Source organism: Schistocerca piceifrons, chromosome 7 (assembly GCF_021461385.2).
Source record: "Schistocerca piceifrons isolate TAMUIC-IGC-003096 chromosome 7, iqSchPice1.1, whole genome shotgun sequence".
Lineage (NCBI taxonomy): Eukaryota > Metazoa > Arthropoda > Insecta > Orthoptera > Acrididae > Schistocerca > Schistocerca piceifrons.
Window position 1 is genome coordinate 218857897 of NC_060144.1, and position 19202 is coordinate 218877098.

General features: G+C 38.2%; 1 protein-coding gene across 3 annotated transcripts in view; it reads right to left on the reverse strand.

Annotated features, from left to right (window-relative positions):
• Nucleotides 1–368: 368 nt before the first annotated feature.
• Nucleotides 369–19202, reverse strand: part of LOC124804674 (lysoplasmalogenase-like protein TMEM86A) — a 469371-nt gene continuing 450537 nt past the window's right edge. For all 3 annotated transcript variants that reach the window (XM_047264918.1, XM_047264917.1, XM_047264915.1), the window contains exon 7: nt 369–4861. The gene's annotated coding sequence lies outside the window, so the exon portion shown is untranslated. The remainder of the gene's footprint in view (nt 4862–19202) is intronic.

The window sequence follows — 19202 nt, forward strand, 5'->3', positions numbered from 1 at the left end:
AACTTCCTGGCAGATAGACAGAAAGACCAACATATTTATGCAGTTTAACTGTTGAAATTATTTGCTCTTCTGAAAACTTTTTTAAAATGTTGTCTTAGTCTAGATATTCATTATTTCACTTGCTTACACAAGTGTAACTGACTGACAACACTGCTTTTTTGTAACAGACCATGTCTTCATTTCATTTTAACCATAGAGTCAAACAAACTATTCATTCAGTGAAACTCTTCAAAACCAATGCATACAATTACACACAGATTCTTACTGAATAAGCTGTTATCCATGTAAGTCTTCAAGTATGAGATGACAGTAGCTACAGAAACAACAGATCAATAATTTGTGTCACAGTCCACTTTCTGACTCTTTCTTTGGGATCTAATATGATAGAAAGTAAAATGAATGTATACATTTGGGCCAACATCTATTATTTCAGCTTTAAGAGGAACTCAACATTTTTACAACTTTCTTTCTTATACTTTGTATCAATTTGCCAACACGCGTTCTGCTCCCAACAGTTAACAATTGCAACAATGTTTATATACTGCAGTCAGCTTTATTAAACCCAATTCTGCACCTGAGGAGAAATTAAACTAGAAAAAATCAACATAATTGTATGACAAGCACAGCTCATATCCACTACATTGATATGGTAACAATGTATACATGTGAAGAACCTAACAATGGTATATTTATACACTTAAGAGTGTTTAGATGGTTTTCCAAATATCATGGCCTGGAAAAAATTAAACTGACAAAGTAAAAAATATTTTTTCATACATTCTGCAGTTGTGTATAAATGGATACAAATTAACAAAAAGAAAGAGTGTCTTGTTTTCTCTATTGCCTGTCACAGTAATGGCTCAAAGAATGCTATCCATTAGACTGCCTAGTTCTCAAGTTCAGGAAGAGTTTGCAGTAAAGGAACAAACAAGAAATTCAGTATCAGAAAAGCTGGATAGCTGGAATTATGTCTTCACAAAATTTAACTTACAATCTGCAGAAACAAAATGATGGATAGGTTCACCACCAAAGATAAAAGTTTCCAATATATTTCTGGAAATGTTCTATCATCTGTTCAATGTAAAATATGATGATATTATATGTTAAAAAGAAGAAGAAAAGGCAATAAATTTCTTCATTCCAGTGGAAAAAATAACAACCTTCAGCAGAGCTACATAATATTAGAAAAGTGAAAATTAACTGCTCTGACCAAACACCTTATGACCACGTTTACTCACACCTTATAATGGCTTGCTTACTTTCAGATATAAAGAGTAACCCAAAGGAGAACACGTGAAGTTCATCAGAGAGCAGGAAGAATGAAATTAAGAATGAGAATGACAGAATAAAACAATGAGCACAAGAGTCTTCAATTCAATCTGTCTATATATCTGCCAAGTAAATTTGACAACTAGGGATATTTCATGTCTTCTTGATTTGATTAAGACAAGAACTGGACTACGTAAAATAATAATTGTAAATGACTTATTGGAAGAATTGGTATTCATTCATCTTTCTTTCTGATATTTTTTCCCTCTTCCTTTCACTCTGTTATCTCATTTCCAGTGTGAAAGTTTCTTGGCATTTACTATATTCAATTTTTCTTGAAACCTGCACAAGTGTCCTTGCAAAGTTAATATGTAATGTGAAGCTTTCTGGTTCTGGTATTATCTGCATTTTTAGTCAGTTCCTTTCATTTGAATTACTTATTGGAGGTATTTAAAATTCTGAAATGAGTATCTTTTTTCAAAATTTTTTTGACTGGAACACACAGGAGATGCTGATAGAATTGTATGCTTTTTGAAATTCACTGAAAATAATTCCATGGGCGTAGTCTTGTTCTGGCATCATTTTATGTGATTTATTAGTTGTGGTAGAAAATTTGCTTGAAAAAATAGCTTCCTTTGTGGAAACCTGCCTGATATTCGCCTATTTTATCATCAACTTCGTTTTATAATCTGCCTAAGTACATTTATGTAGAGCATCTAATATATCATTAAACTTTTTTAATATAGTGAGTTTAAAATTTTAACCAAGGAACACTACAGTTGTTATGAAATATATCTCAATGTGCTCATTCTTGTCTACATTTTTCTAATATTTCCACAGATGAATTCCATGAGAGTTTCTTTGGTACATCCATAGCTATTGTCTTGCTTGCTTGGGATGAAACTCAGTGTCTAAACATGTTTCCAACAATATTACATTAAATATTATAAAATGACAACGATACTATTTATAGCGCACGAATATTACAGAGTTATCAGTGAACACTACATTTACGAAATCACAATGTTTTTACAACAAAATTATTTTGTGTTGATTTATTCATTCCCCCTGCCCCTTCTTTCCACCAATGGTGACTGCACTTCACAAATTTAACTATTTATTTTCTCTGCATGGTAATACACTGGGAATATCAATGTATGCAAAGTATTAAAGCCAACTCTAAAGTTACATACCATAGGTAACTTTAAACATAATACACAAGCAAGTAAAAAAAATAATCGTGAGTTACATAGTACAGATTATATGTATATGCCTACTATTTCATTTCTTCATGTGATGATTGCACACGAGCATTTAAAAATTTGTTACATAGTACTCAGATGAATAAAATATCAAAATTCTAATTTTACACAGTCTAATATTGTATCACATACATTTGATATGCTTTTTATTTCATGTAAATGAGACTTTTTTTTAAACTGTACATTCTAAGTGGGTTCAAGCACTTCAAGAAGCTCTGTAATGTGTTTGATACTGAGTTGTTCAGGTCCTATCAAAAGTAAATAATGTAAAAGTCTGAAGTAACTGTGCTGTATAACAACAATTATTGAGTACAGTTGTAACACACACATGAAAATGACTTTACTTGTGTATTTTAGTCTAAAACGTGATTTGTTATTTGTCTCTGCCGGAAGATGTCTTACATATTGACTTAATCTCACCCACATTACATTTTTGCACTTCACCTTATAGAATGCAAAAGTTAACAAATTCACATCATCATATGGAATGTAGAAGTCAACAAACTTGAAAATTTTTGGAAGAAAATGAAGTACACATCATTATGAAACATGTAAAAAAAGCAGAACTTTCAATGTAACTGCATTCTTTGGTATATCTGCCAATATAAAACAAAAATTAAAAACACAAAAACTTCATTTTGCTTACAAAAAATGTCTGTCAAGTAATTTAAAGCAGATAATCTCAAAACTGGGATAATAAACTATGCATCTCATTGTAAAATTAGTTTTATGATATTCAAGAAATTGTCACTTCTAACTCTATGATTATTTTCTTCAAATTAAATCGATTATTTTTTAATACAGTGACTTGCACATCTGTTCGCATTCATTAACTTTTCCTACTGCTTGTCATACTAAAAGTGTGAGTAACCATTTTTTACTATTTACTATCACACCAATGAGATAAAACAAAAACAGAAAAAATGCACAAAAGATTTTAAAACTGTGTGAATTTTCACTGGAAGGATTCATTACCGTACTGGTTATCTCTAGCACAGCCTGATAAGAGAAGACAGTTTTCTAATAAACCTGTATTGAGACACAAAAGAATTAAAGACATTAGCTCCCACTGGCATGAAATTACATCAGTGGGGCAAGTTGAACATTTGTGCCACACGGAGATTCAAATTCGGGTCTCCTGCTTACTAAGCAGATGTGATGACCACTATGTCATCCGGACACAGTGGCTACCGTAACTGCATGGAATATCCTATCATGCCTCCCATCACACCCAAATTCTCAACTTACACCACACACTATTGATCCTTGAGAATTTGGGTCTCACAGAATGCATGCTACAGTAGCTCATGCAGCTGTGATAACCACTGTGTCCAGATGGCGTAGTGGTCAGCGCATCTTCTTGGAAATCAGGAGAAATAGGTTTGAATCCCAGTGTGGCATAAATTTACAGTTTGCCTCATTCATATAAATCATATCTAATTTCTTTGTCTCTTCATTCATAGTGGCTGCAGGATCAAACTGGTGCCTCCTCTTTTGGACATGACCAAAAGGACAGACACCACATATATAAACCTGTATTGCATTATGGAGTACAAAACCAATTTAGAAATTAGTTCATACTCTTTGATCTGTTGGATTGTGCCAGTTTTCCATGAGAGCATGATACAATGCACAAAAATGTGCTTCCAAAATCAAAAAAATTAAGTACAGTTGTGGACGCAGTATGAAAAACAAAGAGAAAGTGCAGTAACGAAGCTAGTTTGGGTATTATTACTTGCAAGCACAGTACTTCATAATAAAATATCATGTTCTAAAGACATGGACACCAGTAACATGACTTATTTGTAATTTCCACATTGTTTTTCAGTTCAGTTCCATTAATTATCTAGTACCTCTCATTTTTTAAATAAGACAAATTTAAATTGTACCACAGTCTTCATTTTTTACTTTTTGCACAACAATTATTCATTGTGCAATATGTTGTTTATTTAAGGCAACTGCACCTTTGATGCCACTTTTTTATGAATTTTCTCATGAATTTTCCTAATACTACTCTACCATACCGTAAAAACATGAATTACATTTTACATGATTCAAATGCCTTATACAATTATAAAATTACTTAAAAATGTGTGTATAATTAACAACACCATTTACTAAAGAAAGACATTAAACACTCTCTAAGAGTAAATAAATAAACTGGTTACAATGAAATTTCTTCAGTTTTTCCTTTCAAGATGTGTAAACACCACATTTAAAAAGGAATCTTCAGACAGATCTCTTCAAGTAATTAACCATGGGTATTGTAATCTGCTGTTGAAGCTCAGCATCTGCAGAGTTTCACATTGCTCCACCAGTTAGTCCACTACCTGCACAGTAAAGAAGATGGTATATTCCATTTAAAATATCATTAGATTAATCGCAATACAGCAACGCAAAATATTTAAGACCCAACGTGAAACGTAACTCCATAAAAAGACTTTTCTATTTACAAAAAGTTTGGAAGAAATTCATGATTTAATACTCAAATGCTACAAAATATGTATACAAAGTAATAAACAAGGTCTGCTCTGTCCAAGATTTTATGATTTTTTTTCAATATAAATGCCGACTAATGTAGAGAAACCATCATATAGCTGCATGCATGAAAATTTATATGCATATAGAGCATTTGCAAATGTATTATATTCTGAAGTTTATGTCACTGTGGCATTTGCAGCACAGCTGCTATTTTGTTAGTATGTCATTTTCTGTGAAGTCTGCTCGAGAGAGACTAGTGTTGGAACCTTCCAAAACATTAATCAGGTCGTGCTTCATGTATATTTATTTTTCAGACTACGCTTTTCAATATGCAGATTCTGAAAGTGCATTTATTTTTGCTGGAAACCTTGTTAATTAAAAGTAATCGAGAATAGAAATTATTACTACGACAGGTAATGCTAATTTGGACTGAGCTAAGAGCAGTTTTAGAAATACTGAAACTATTCATTATAAATACCATCACCTTGACCTTTGAGTAACATGTTTAAATTCAGCTGAAACTCATTAACTTAATAGATAAACAATATTGAAGTCTGTACAACCTCAAAATTTCTACTGCTGATTTAGCCACTGTACTTATTAAATTCCAGTTTCTTGCATTCTACTTTTGTTGCTCTAATTTTTTGGAATGGATAAAATCTTTCACTAATTAAGCCATTTATTAAGTATTTGGACAATTTTTCGGAATTTCCAATATGACGACTGCATTTTATAAATGACATTCCCGCCATAGGTGTATGAAATGCTCCCGTAATTCAATTATTTTTTCCTAACCCACCAAATATTTTGTAAACCATTAAATCCCCCCATGGGTGTATGAAATGCTCCCGTAATTCAATAATTTTTTTTCCTAACCCACCACATATTTTGTAAACCAAGTTACTGTAGTAATGCACAGCTTTATCTAAATTACAAAAATCTGACCTAACAGATTTTCAAACCATTATGTGATTTCCAAAATACTAAAATTATCATACATAAGTCTTTATAAGGACAACCTCATGCCACAGTCTTTTGTTTGAGCTCAGAAAACCTCAGTGGCAATACGACATAACAAGTTTTTAGTGATGTTTGCACCTAGGCAACAGTATAATAAAAGCTGTGCAGCAAGTCCATCTATGACCCAGTAGCAAGTTCTAATCTGTCACCAGTATTCTTATGTGTGTTGTAAGTGTGAGACTTCCTTAAGATACTGAACTGTATTGATGACTGCTATTAACTTTTGTGAAATTTTCCTTCGAGCAAACGTGTGAGCAATTTAGACTCCAGTTATGTTCTTTGTCGACATGAACACTTATTTATTTGTGTCACTAATTAAAAGACATAGTATATCCACTGTCTACATAAACTGGAGCCACCTTTGTGAAGTGGATGTTGTGCCAGAATTCAACTGCAGCTGTGTACTCTGAATATTCTGTCACCACATAGTGACAAGTACTAAGGTGAAGATGGTTGCCGATGTAAATAAATTTTATGTGAGAGCTGTAACTGGTCATCATAATGGCTTTAGTGGCAACAAATGTGGGAAAAGTTACAATAATTAAAAGTTGTGTAGTGTGCATTGTTGCTATATTTTCCTTAACACCAGTTTTACAGAAATTCAGCAAACTTTCTTCAATGAGACACCAAGTAATGAAGAAAGGTTTACATGTGGGTAACCTGGGCACAAAGCCAACATTCACCACAGTAGTACAAGTTTATATGACAACCAGCTCTGCAAATGATGAAGAGATTGACACAATATATGACATATAAAAGATTAATTCAGATAGTTACGGGAGAGGGAAATTAACTGGGATAGGTGACTGGAATTCAGTAAAAGAAAGATGAAGAGAAGGAAAAGTAGTAGGAGAATATGGACTGTGGGAAAGGAATTAAATGGAAGAAACCTGTAGAATTTTGTACAGGGCTAATTTAACCATTGCCAACACTTGTTTAAAATAATGAAATAGGATGTATACGTGGAAGATGTGCAGATACTGGAAGGTTTCATATTGATTATACACTCCTGGAAATGGAAAAAAGAACACATTGACACCGGTGTGTCAGACCCACCATACTTGCTCCGGACACTGCGAGAGGGCTGTACAAGCAATGATCACACGCACGGCACAGCGGACACACCAGGAACCGCGGTGTTGGCCGTCGAATGGCGCTAGCTGCGCAGCATTTGTGCACCGCCGCCGTCAGTGTCAGCCAGTTTGCCGTGGCATACGGAGCTCCATCGCAGTCTTTAACACTGTTAGCATGCCGCGACAGCGTGTACGTGAACCGTATGTGCAGTTGACGGACTTTGAGCGAGGGCGTATAGTGGGCATGCGGGAGGCCGGGTGGACGTACCGCCGAATTGCTCAACACGTGGGGCGTGAGGTCTCCACAGTACATCGATGTTGTCGCCAGTGGTCGGCAGAAGGTGCACGTGCCCGTCGACCTGGGACCGGACCGCAGCGACGCACGGATGCACGCCAAGACCGTAGGATCCTACGCAGTGCCGTAGGGGACCGCACCGCCACTTCCCAGCAAATTAGGGACACTGTTGCTCCTGGGGTATCGGCGAGGACCATTCGCAACCGTCTCCATGAAGCTGGGCTACGGTCCCGCACACCGTTAGGCCGTCTTCCACTCACGCCCCAACATCGTGCAGCCCGCCTCCAGTGGTGTCGCGACAGGCGTGAATGGAGGGACGAATGGAGACGTGTCGTCTTCAGCGATGAGAGTCGCTTCTGCGTTGGTGCCAATGATGGTCGTATGCGTGTTTGGCGCCGTGCAGGTGAGCGCCACGATCAGGACTGCATACGACCGAGGCACACAGGGCCAACACCCGGCATCATGGTGTGGGGAGCGATCTCCTACACTGGCCGTACACCACTTCTTGATCGTCGAGGGGACACTGAATAGTGCACGGTACATCCAAACCGTCATCGAACCCATCGTTCTACCATTCCTAGACCGGCAAGGGAACTTGCTGTTCCAACAGGACAATGCACGTCCGCATGTATCCCGTGCCACCCAACGTGCTCTAGAAGGTGTAAGTCAACTACCCTGGCCAGCAAGATCTCCGGATCTGTCCCCCATTGAGCATGTTTTGGACTGGATGAAGCGTCGTCTCACGCGGTCTGCACGTCCAGCACGAACGCTGGTCCAACTGAGGCGCCAGCTGGAAATGGCATGGCAAGCCGTTCCACAGGACTACATCCAGCATCTCTACGATCGTCTCCATGGGAGAATAGCAGCCTGCATTGCTGCGAAAGGTGGATATACACTGTACTAGTGCCGACATTGTGCATGCTCTGTTGCCTGTGTCTATGTGCCTGTGGTTCTGTCAGTGTGATCATGTGATGTATCTGACCCCAGGAATGTGTCAATAAAGTTTCCCCTTCCTGGGACAATGAATTCACGGTGTTCTTATTTCAATTTCCAGGAGTGTATAATGGTGGGACACAAATTTCAGAATCATATTTTAAACTGTATAACATTTCCAGGAAAAGATGTGGACTTTGACCATTGATTGTGAACTGAAGATTAAAACTAAAAAATCTAGGAAAAGGTAGGAATTTAGGAGATGGGACCTGTGTTGAGAGTTTCAGAGGGAGCATTAGGCAACACTTGATTAGAACAGGGGAAAGAAACACAGTACAAGGCAAATGGGTAGCTTTGGGAGATGAAACAGTGAAGGCAGCAGAAATCAAACAGGTAAGAAGAGAAGGCATGATAGAAATCCTTGGATAACACAGGGGATATTGTATTTAACTGATGAGAGGAGAAAATATAAAAATGCAACAAATGAGGAAGGCAAAAGGGAATACAAACGTCTAAAAAATGAGAATGATAGGAAGTGCAAAATGGCTAAGCATCAATGGCTAGAGGACAAATGTAACAAAATACAAGCATATACAGGATGAGTCCCTAACTATCGCCACCTAGAATAAGTCCTAAAGTATGATGGTAGCAGAAAAGTTTGTGGGACAAATATTGCATGGGACAATGGGGACCATAATATGATGCCTTTTGTTGCTAGGTGGGGTCATGCCAGAGATATGAAGGTCAACTCTTGGGATGCTGTAGTTTGGTACTTATTTTCTGATAGCAGCTATCAAGACGAATCCAATGATGTGCAACAGTAAGGTCTTTGAAAGTCAACGAAGGTCAAAAAGGTGGCATGAACATCCATTTACAGAAGGAGATCGAAGTGATGAGCATTGGTATCAATGCGCTGTTGCAATCTTCTTATTATGGATTGAGTGGTATTACTTATCACTTCGGCACTTATCGAAGCACATGCTCTGACAATTCTTTCTCATATATTGTGCAAATAGTAAATATTCACCGAATATGGCATACCCAGCTAGCATGCCATTGACATGTAAACATCATTCGATTATTTCACAATACAACACTAATAGGAATGGTAAGACTAATATCATCAAATCATGCAAATGTTAATGATGATTTCCCTCTAAGAACAAGTCGATATGCTTCACATTTAGAGAGAATTCCAATGAAATTCAGTGAGAGCTAGAGACTTATACACTGAAAGATGTCTTCAATGTGCTCACCCTACACAGCATACATTTAAATATGTGTATGATAAATTGAGAACAACTGGATCTTTAATGCATCAGAAACATATCCGGCATAGGAAAGTTATTAATGAAGAAACAGAAACTTGTATTCTTGCCACTGTGGTTCGAGATCCTTGTGTTAGTTCGTGTCAGTTAGCAAGGGAATCTGGCATGAGCCAGAGTAGTGTTGTTCAAGTCCTGCATCACCATAAACATCATTCTTACCATATCAGTCTCCACCAAGAATTAACTGGTACAAATTGTATGCATCACATTGAATTCTGCCGATGGGCTGAACTTCAGATTCACAGGGATGACACATTTATTAATTTGATTTTATTTACTGATGAGGCTACATTCATGAACCATGGAAATGTTCATTTGCATAACATGCATTATTGGGCAACTGAAAATCTATGTTGGCTGCAGCAAGTTGCACACCAAAACCCATTGTCGGTGAACGTATGGTGTGGGGTTCTGGAGGACAGAATTATAGGCCCCTACTTCATCACAGGAAATCTCAATGGTAGGAAGTACACCACATTCCTGCAAGAAACATTAGGTCTGTTATTGGAAGAAACCTTTAGGAACAAGGAACAGAATGGGTGTCCGGCACAATTTTCGCTGATGGCTAGAAATCAGTTGCAGAGACAATTCCCAAATCGTTGGACTGGATGCAGAGGAGATGTGTCGTGGCCGGCTTGTTCACCAGACTTGATGCCTCTGGATTTTTTCTTGTGAGGATCCGTAAAAGACAGTGTTCATAAAGACGTTCCAACTACAACTGAAGATATGTGAGAGAGAATTGTCAGAGCATGTGCTTCGATAAGTGCCGATGTGATAAGGAATACCACTCAATTCAAGATAAGAAGACTGCAGCACTGCGCTGATACCAATGGTCATCACTTTGATCACTTTCTGTAAATGGACATTCATGCCACCTTTGTGACCTTCGTTGACCTTCAAAGAGCTTACTGTTACATATCACTGGATTCATCTCGATAGCTGCTATCAGAAAATGAGTACCGGACTAAAACAACCCATTTAAAGGACAAAACAAAGTTGACCTTCATATCTCTGAAGCGACCCCACCTAGCAACAGAAAACCAATGTCATATTTGGCCCCCGATGTCCCATGCGACTTTTGTCCCACAAACTTTTCAGCTCCTAACATACTCTCAGAGTTATTCTTGGTGGGAATAATTAGTGCTTCATCCTGTATAACTAGAGGAAAGATGGATGACACCTACAGGAAAATTAAAGAAGCTTTTTGAAAAGGCAATATTGACTGGAATATGCTCTTTGTAAAATACATAGAGCGTAAGGTTATTTACAACTTGTACAGACACCAGACAGCACTTAGGAGTTGACAGGCTTGAAACAAAAGCAGTGGTTGAGAAGTGATTGAAATAGGGTTGTAGTCAGTTGCTGAGGTTATTCAATCTGTGCACTGAGCAAGCAGTAAAGGAAACCAAACAAAAATGTGGACAAGGAATTAATATTCAGAGAGAAGAATTAACAACGTTATGGTTTGCTAGACTCTGCAATTCCATCAGAGATAGCAAAGGACTTGGAAGAACAGTCGAATGGAGTGGCTAATGCCTTGAAAGGAGGATATAAGATGAGCATTGACAAAAGCAAAACAAGGATAATGGAATTTAGGCTAATTAAATCAGGTAATGCTGAGGGAACCGGATTAGAAAATGAGACACTGAAAGTAATAGATAACTTTAGCTATTTTAGCAGTAAAGTAACTGATGGTGGTCAAAGTACACACGATACAAAATGTAGACTGGTAGTGACAAGAAAAGAACAGAAATTAGTTACCATCAAATATAGATTTAAGTGTTAGGAAGTCTTTTCTGGGGCTACCTGTCTGGAGTGTGCACAGTATGGAAGTGAAATATAGACAATATACAGTTTAGACAGGGAGAGAATAGAAAGCTTTAAAATGTGGTGCTGCAGAAGAAAGCTTTAAGATGAGACGGGTAGATCACGCAACTAAAGAGGAGGTATCGAACAGAATTCGGGAGAAAAGAAATTTGTGGCATGTCCAACCTAAAAAAAGGTACATCAAGGGATCACTAATTTAGCAATTTAGTATTGGAGGGAGGCACGAGGAGGGGGGGGGGGGGCGCTTAAAACTGTAGAGGGAGACCATGAGATGTACACAGTAAGCAGGTTCAAAAGGACTAGGTTGTAACAGTTATTCAGAAATAATGAGAACTGCGCAGGATAGAGTAGCATGAAGGGCTGCCAGTATGTATTCACACTGAAGATCACAAAACAAACAACATTTTGGCATCTAAATTGTAAGTATATTTTTTTAATAACTATGAAGTATATAATTTTATATAATTTATATGACTATTAATGATGTGTTTTTAACCTCTTTATGATAAAATCCATAATCTCCTGAGAGTTATTCATAATAAGTATTATTATGCATATAACAATAATGTTCTGAATATAACAGAGGGAAACATTCCACATGGGAAAAATATATCTAAAAGCAAAGATGATGTGACTTACCAAAAGAAAGCGCTGGCATGTCGATAGACACACAAACAAACACAAACATACACACAAAATTCAAGCTTTCACAACCAACGGTTGCTTCATCAGGAAAGAGGGAAGGAGAGGGAAAGACGAAAGGATGTGGGTTTTAAGGGAGAGGGTAAGGAGTCATTCCAATCCCAGGAGCGGAAAGACTTACCTTAGGGGGAAAAAAGGACAGGTATACACTTGCACGCATGTACACGCGCGCGCGCGCACACACACACACACACACACACACACACACACACACACATATCCATCCGCACATACACAGACGTGTGACAAATGTCTGCTTGTGTCTGTGTATGTGCGGATGGGGGGGTGTGTGTGTGTGTGTGTGTGTGTGTGTGTGTGTGTGTGTGTGTGTGTGTGTGTGTGTGTGTGTGTGTGTGTGTGTCCTTTTTTCCCGCTATGGTAAGTCTTTCCGCTCCCGTGATTGGAATGACTCCTTACCCTCTCCCTTAAAACCCACATCCTTTCGTCTTTCCCTCTCCTTCCCTCTTTCCTGACGAAGCAGCCGTTGGTTGCGCAAGCTTGAATTTTGTGTGTATGTTTGTGTTTGTTTGTGTGTCTATCGACATGCCAGCGCTTTCGTTTGGTAAGTCACATCACCTTTGTTTTTAGATATAACAATAATGTTCAGTTGAAAGTGAAAATTAAAAAATTTATGTAGACAAAATACTCTAAATAACTTTGAAAACCATGTTGCTTAGGAATAAAAATAACCACCATTAACCTTACCCAAATTGGGAAAAAAGAAACACATTTAAAAAACACTTCCTTAGTGTTGACTCCATCTACACCGCTTTATTCTCTTACAAAACTTTATATTTGACTATTTTTATGGATCTGTTGCATTATTTTCATGCCTTCTATTATTTGATGTAGACTGGCAAATTAAAATTGAACAAAATGTAGTTTGAGAGCTAGAATTTTTAGGTTGTCTTAGCAAAATGTTGCCAAGGGTTAGCTTTGAATTAGATGAATGTGGAAAACCTTGAAACACCAACCTCAAATTAACCTGTAGGATTAACTTTTAACAGCCTATGAACGAACCAAGAAAGTCCTTGTCTACCTTGTTTGGTGCTTTACTGTGCAGCCATACCTTGTGTGTTGTAACCAACAGAATAAACAGAATATGGGAAGGCTCTAATTCCTGAAGATGTCTTTTTTTACCTTATAATTTCACATTTTCTCTTCTCGCCACAATTAATGTTTTTTGGTCCACAGATGTACGTACCAGCAGTATAGCAAACCTTGTTCTTCAGTATACTAAACTAGCTCTGCTAAAACAGGAAGCCATCACAGATCATCTTGTGTCCATATACATATGGTAAACAAATGTTGTAATTAAGGCTTCTGGTTGAGGGAGAGGATGTCCTTGTATAAGTTAGGGGTGAATGTTAGGTGAGAATACTTCAGTCACATTTATGTTGTGCTGCAAATTGTTGCCAGAATACATCCACCACTGTGATGGACTGCCTGTTTTCTGTAGCTCGGTAAGTGCTGTATAAGGAAGCAACAGTGAAAAAAATTGGAGACACTGTTTTGGCTCTGTCTTGTACAGGTTTGCATCCACAGTAACTCCAGGACAGCTCCGAATCCACAACTACACCAAGAAAATGGTGTACTTTCTCATGAGCAAAATGATAACTAAAAAAACCTTTGTTTGAATCAGAAATGCTAAATATATGCCTTAATATAATTGCAGATTATTTGAACTCACAACCACACTTCATTGATTGTCAGAAAATACTTATCACTACACTGAACAACCATTGAAAGGGGTTACAATTAATGTTTGACAGGTTTATTTTTGCCACTGTATAGTATTTATTTGCCTACAAACTTCATGACGTAGCTCATTTGACAGTTTGTAACTGCAATCTTTAACTGATTATCTTCCATCAGTACATATGATTTCTGTGAACGGTGTCCTGTTTTCCATCTAAGATTTTATATCATCATAATATTATCCTCAGTTCATATCAACATATATTATTCATTAGCTTGCAATGATTTTCAAAAGCAAATGCCCCAGACATGTCAATGAGAATCTCATACGTCTTCTGTTGCCTGTCAAAGCAGCTCAGATCATCAACAACAAAATCTGTTATCCTGTCATGGTGAATACACGGGCAAAGGAAATATACATTTATGTCTATTAAAATTGCTAACACCAGGACAACTATCAGGTTCAATTCCATATGGAAGCAGATGTTCCCAGTGACTGTATTTATTTCATGTAGTAAAGGTTACAGCAGACAGTTGCTAATAACGTTTATTGCAAATCCAAATTTCAATCACTGTGTGGCAGTCTTCAGTGCAGTAAATGTAATTTTAAACATTAAAACCACTTACATACACCCACAGTCCCAGGTGGACTATTCATACAAAGGCTGAGTTCACACTCAGTTCAACTATTGACATAAATAGTCCATTTGGGACTATGTGTATATAGAAGTAGTTTTAATGTTTAAACTTGCATTTACTGCACTGAAGACTGCCACACAGTGATCGAAATCTGGATGTGCAATTAACATTATTTGTGACTGCTGTACTCTTCACTATTTGTATGAGGAAACCAGGAAATAATGAAATATTACTTACAACGTATATACAGTATAATACTGGATGACACAGAAATGGGGATTTTTGAAACACCCACTAAAAATAGAAAACATACAAGGAAAAAAATTTATTGACAGGAAATAAACCATTACAGCTTACCTTTTAAGAGACAGTAATCTGTATTATCAATGTTTGAAAATTACATCCTGTAGATGGTGTCATCCTGTACATATGCATTCTTCCAATCTGCTCTCGAAATTCTTCACTGAGTGCTGCAACATCTCAGCTGGGATACCATGAATTTTGTCTTGAATTCTTTGTTTCAGTTCAACCAGCGTTCTTGACCAAATCATGTAGACCAGACTCTTAAGGTAGCCCCACATGAAAAAAACACCTAATGGACAAATCCAGTGATCCTAGAGGCCAGGGAATATCACTGAATCCTGAGATGACACGGTAACCAAACAATTCTCAAACAGTTTCCACTGATTGCCATACAGTGTGTAATGTCACACCATCCTGTTGGAATCAAGTTTTGTGAAGCTGTGAAGTACTGTTCAATGCAGGTGCAACGAAAGACTGTAACATCTCAATATACTGATCTGAAGTCACAGTCACTATGATCTGCGCTTCATTTTTAACAAAGTAGGGTCTGATGACCCCCTGCTGACATGTAAAGGGTATCCATGAACTTCCCAAGATTGCTGTCTGCCAGTATTGGTAGTTCTGCTTATGCATATAACCTGTGAGGTGAAAATGGGCCTCATTTGACACTATAAGTCTGTCCATAAATCCTGTGTCCTCACTTATGTTTGTCTTAGTTTGCTGACAGGATTAAAATCACGATGTGGTAGTTGTTCTCCTTCAGTTGCTGGACAATCAGCAACTTGTGCCAATGAAATTTTAAATCAAAATGGAGAATTTGGTGAACACTCTCTCAGGATGCCTCTTTACGAACTGAAAGCCGTTGGCTCTGTAAGACAACTGTGTACAACTTCGATATTCTGCCTAGTACAAGTTACCCTGTCATTTTCCTTTTTAGAGCAGATCCAGTCTCTTCCAAATTTTAATCAAGTTTTTATTACGAGTTTCAAGAGCACCCAACAACGACACCATAAGTTTAAAAAACGTCAGAGCTTACTCCGCATGCTTTCCAAACTATCACTGTTTCCATAAAATATTTTTATGGCAAAAGCATGCTTTTGATCATTCCATGGGTCCACTATTACTAAATGGTAAGACTGTTTATGTCTGAAGGGCTGGTGCTGCCAACTGTTTATGGCTACCAGTACACATTACAAAAGCTCCAGCTTTTTTCTGTCATCCTGTACAAAGAATAAAAGATTAAATTTGTATATTGTTTGGTTGTATACAGGATGTAAAATATAGTACACAGAGCTTCCACCTCTGGTAGCAACAATGGCTCTAACCCAGCTGAGCATCAAGTTGAAGTGAGATTGGATGACAGGTACAAACATGTCTTTCCAGATGGCTTCAACTCTATGCCCAAGTTCACTAGTCATGGCAGCTAGACAGTGGTGGCATGGCAGTCCTTCAGCAATCCAAAACCTGATGTTTCCAACAGAAGAAAAATCTACATAATGTGGCAGTCAGGGCAACAGTCAAACTCCCTTTTGTGTTGAGGTAGATCAGAGGAGTGTGGCCAGCCGGGGTGGCTGAGGGGTTCTAGGCGCTACAGTCTGGAACCACGTGACCATTACGGGTCGCAGGTTCGAATCCTACCTTGGGCATGGGTGTGTGAGATGTCCTTAGGTTGGTTAGGTTTAAGTAGTTCTAAGTTGTAGGGGACTGATGACCTCAGAAGTTAAGTCCCATAGTTCTCAGAGTCATTTGAGCCATTTTTGAGAGGAGTGTGGAAAATATTTTGGGCTGGAATTATCTTGCTGAAATATAAGTTACAGGGACATCAAAGCTATGCGAGCCAAATGTGATTATGTTGTACACCCAAATGCAACCACCCAAATGCAACCCATACCACTGAGCCAGTTTCTGGGTTTGTGTGAAAATGACAAATCCAATTTGGCAACATTCATTCTCCTTGGAGTCTCCACACATTGATACTCATCATGATATTGTACATATAACCAGGACCCATCTGAAAAACAGGATGTGTTGCCATTCCTGTGTCAAGTGTCATTACTGTGGGCACCAATGTTGGCACATCAAGAGAAGCTGCAACAACTGTTGTCCATTTGACAGTCCATGGTGTTACTTGTGTCGATGTCATCTCACTGCCCATGTGGATACTTTACTTCAAACAAGCCCATTTCCTGACTCAATATATATGAAGTTGCTGTACAATCCAGCATAGTCAAGCAAACATTGTCGCTACCCCTCAGGTGTTAGTCTAATGAGGCTGCTGAGCTCCTGCAAGACACTGAAACCTGCAGTCTCAACGGGCCATGATGCTGTCACTGCCAATTGTGGCACATGCTGATAGATGTTTCTCCTACTTACATGAGAAAACACAAACCTTCCACCAATGAAGAACATTCAGATGTGACTTCTGAATGAGAAATCTGCTGTGTGATCTACCCTTATACTCTGGTGTTCAGAAATTCCTCTTACAAACATATAGAACTTGAAGAGGAGAATGAATACATAACATTTTCAATATGAACCTGTGTCCAGAAACATATTGTTTCTATTCTACAATGATTTCAGTTCAGATGTGTAACATGTCAACATCAGCTGAGGGAAACAGAAAAGTTTCAGAATTGCTTATCCTGGTATGCAATAGGGTACACATGATCAAGCGCATTACGTCGGATAGTCACTTGATGTCAACGTCTGCCTTGCCGCCAGATCTATTCAATGCCTGTGCATCTCTGATACAACAAACAATGTTCAGTACATGTTTTCAGAATGTACAAACATGCCCCTTGTGTACAGAGAAGCTCAAGGCAACAGAAGAGCTGCTAGTCATTTGTATCATCAACGTTTTCTGCAAAGTAGCATGCCTTTGCACAAACTTTCTGTCAAAGTTCTGCAACAGCACCAAGAAACAGGTATCTGTACCATGAGGAGGCAGGACTGTGGTGCTCCACGGCAATGTCGCACCACCCGAATTTGAAGAATATGTACCGAATCACATTGAGGAGAACCCATCAACAAGTACTTGAACAATTGTGTGTTCAATGGGTGTTAGTTACAGGATTGTCTAGGAGATTCTGCATGAGTGACAATTACATCTGTACCACTTATGAAGGGTACACACTATGAGGTCAGCCTATTTTTCACAATACATTGCCTACTGCATGTGGTTCCTGCACTGCTGCATCGAAATGCCGCTGTTTCCGTGTAGAGTTCTGTTCAGAGATGAATATAAGTTCATTAGGGGTTGTGTTTCCAATTTGTAAAACAGCTATGTGTGGGCAGACGAAAACCCTTAGCCACCCATGTTCAGGGGTTTCAGTACCATTCTGGATGGTCGTGTGATCAGACCACACCTCCTTCCACTCAAGCTAACTGGTCATGCATACTTCATCTTCCTACAAAATGTACTGAACCCATTCTTGGAAGTTGTGCCACTGAATGGCCATCAGAATATGTGGTTAGAGCATGATGGTGCAACACCTACAGTTCAGAGACATCTCAAAAGATAATATGGGGGAAAATGGACAGGTCAAGGTGATCCAACTGAGTGGCCGTTGTGATCGCTGGATGTATCTCCTGTGGACTACTACTTGTGGCATCATATGGGAAGTTTAATGTACGGAACTTCTGTGGAGACAGAGGTAGATCTGCTGGGACAAGTTCTGGCCGCTACACTAGAAATTGAAGAAACAACAGGTGGGGTGGAGAATGTGTACCAGAACATGCTTCACAGGTACCATGTCTGCAAAAACAGTGGTGGTCACCACATCGAGCCACTGTTGTAAAGCATCAGTACTGTTCTGTACCTACAGTATGCTGAGTTCTTTCTTTTGTTTTGGAATAACATAAACATGTAATGCTTAAGTGCTAATACAAACAAATTTGCTTAGTGATAAATAGATGTTTTGTTATCTTTCATTTCAAATGGTTACCTAATAATTGTACTGCATCTCACCTAATTCAGTTCCTCAAGCAGAAGTAGATGATGTAACATCTGAATTGAAACTGTCATAGAAATGAAATGGTACATTTCTAGATATGGGTTCCTATTCAAATATTTTATGTACCATCTCCTCTCTGCCAGTCCTAGAAGTCTGTAACAGGAATTTCCAACCTAAAGCCCCCTGTATAATAAGTTGATGCCTTTATTCCTACTTTGTGTGATTGCAATGAAATGCCAATCATTTGCAAGTTAATGGCAGCCACACAAATATGAAAAATCTTGAAAGGCAACAAGTATCAAGACACAATTTGCTGTAATTATGACTATCACACCTATTTATGAAGTAGAGTGTGATTGCTCATCATTCATATACAAAAGGTCTATCATAAATTGTCTTCTCTCTAGGTCGCTCATTCA